Here is a 2,063-nt window from a genome sequence, read left to right on the forward strand (position 1 = left end):
CAAGTCGCGAGAAAAACTGGCCAAACTGGCCCCGCGGTGCGGACGGAAGAACGGGAAGGTCTTCGTGATTCGGTTCCTGCTTCTCATTTCGGCTCCATCAGGGTGTTGAGCCCCTCCTCGGTTGTCAGCACAGCATAAAACCGTCGAATTATGTGGGTTCTGTCCCCAAGGGCCTTTTAACCGGGTGGGCATAATGTTGGTTTGAATAAATTGAAGTTATTGATCTTGTTTGTGGAGAGTAGTTTAGANTTCCCAAAAGTAAAAAAGCTTTTAAAAAAATGTGCAGTTCGAGAAGAGATAAGTCAGCGAAGAGAAAATGTGGGTTTAGGGGAGAGGAGTAGTTTTCAGGTGGGAAAGCAGCTTCCTTAAGGCTACAGAGACGGTGAGAGGGAGCTAAAAATCGGGGGGAGGGTGGACGAGTACAGACAATTTGAACAAAATGATGGTGGCTTTTATGTTTGTTTCCTAGTGAACGTTTTGCCGTTGTCTGAGGTAACAAGCTAACGTAGGTTTCAAGTTACGTAGTGTTCCTGAGACTTTAAAAAATTACCTCTGNGGGGGATGGGCAGGGAGGAGGGCACTTATGGGGATGAGCACTGGGTGTTATATGGAAACCAGCTTGACAATAAAGTTTTATTTGTAAAAAAAAAGAAAATTACCTCTGTGGGAAGCTGCGGCCTTATGCTGCAGGCCTTCCCCCAAGTTTGTTGACAGAACTTTCAAAGTGAGTCTACAAGGAAAGAGCCTCTATCTTATTCTTACTTTCTTTTCATTTTACAGGGGTGACAAGTAAGGGGTTGACTGCTGGCAGAGGTCACGGTCATGGCCATCATTACACTGTGGGAGAAACGCTAGCCTCTTGGTACATCCCCTTCTTGCCCTGTTTCCCCAGCCCCGGCCGGACCAGAGTAACACCCTCCAGGAGGGCCAACATGGTGGGCCATTTCTGGCTCTCTTACTGGGTCAGAAGTTCACACAGAGCTGATGTAAAGCAGAGACGTTTGTTAGAATGTGCAGGCTGTCCCAGGAAAACCGAGGAGGAGACCTCACTGGGCTTAAGGTTTTCTCTCAGCCGCGCCCTGAACCTCACTGCATGTCTCTGGTGCTCCCTGTTGGCCACCTTGTGTGACTCTCTCTCCCCAGATGCCTGACTTCCTGACGGTTGCCCCTCACAGTCTGTAGATCACGTGTTTGTGCCTCTCCCCCGCCCCTGCCCCACACACGCCCAGAATTCATGTGGAAAACCTAATGCCCAAGGTGACGGTGTTGGGAGGTAGGGCCTGTGAGAGGTAATTAGGAGATGAGGGGGAAGTCCTTATGAATGAAATTAGTAAGTACCCTTATAAAAGAGGTCCCGGAGAGATCCCTCCTCCTCCCCGCGATGCGCGGGCACAGTGAGAAAAAAGTTCAGCAGTCTGCAACCTTGGAAGTGGGTCTTCACCGGAACCTGGATGCTCGCCTCCAGAACTGTGAGAACCAAAATATCTTGTTTATAATCTGCCCAGTCTGTGGTATGTTGTTACAGGAGCCTGAGTAGACCTCTCACCAGAGACTCACTTCTTTTTCTCAATCCTGACTGCAAAACTCTTCATTGTTCTGGCCTCAGTTAGATGGTCAACCTTGATCCCCAAACTGTGTCCAGGGCTCAGGATTACATGCAGCCATCAGGGCTGGGTCACCTATAGCCATATAGTTGGGCACATATGATTTCACTCCCTTCTTCCTGGGATCCGAGTGAAGAGCTCATAAAGATAAAAAGGAAAATGGCTACGCTGCATGGAAGACAACAGAAAGTACAGTCAGCAAACCTGGGATTTTAAATAATTTCTGGGATGTGAAATGCAAATGATGTTATGTGGACACGTAGCCCAGGATGAAGAGAAACAGCTCAAAATACACATTCTAGAAGCTAGCAGAGACATTTTCCCATGGAGCGCACAAGAGGCTCCAGCACAAAGGTCAGAGGCCCACAACATTTTGCAGCTGCTGCTGCATTTATCCCAGGTGAAATTGCCTGGAGAACTGCTTAAGCAGAGTAGATTTGCCTGAGGAGAGGCTGTGGG

The sequence above is a fragment of the Crocuta crocuta genome, unplaced genomic scaffold (assembly GCF_008692635.1).
Source record: "Crocuta crocuta isolate KB4526 unplaced genomic scaffold, BGI_CrCroc_1.0 scaffold20, whole genome shotgun sequence".
Lineage (NCBI taxonomy): Eukaryota > Metazoa > Chordata > Mammalia > Carnivora > Hyaenidae > Crocuta > Crocuta crocuta.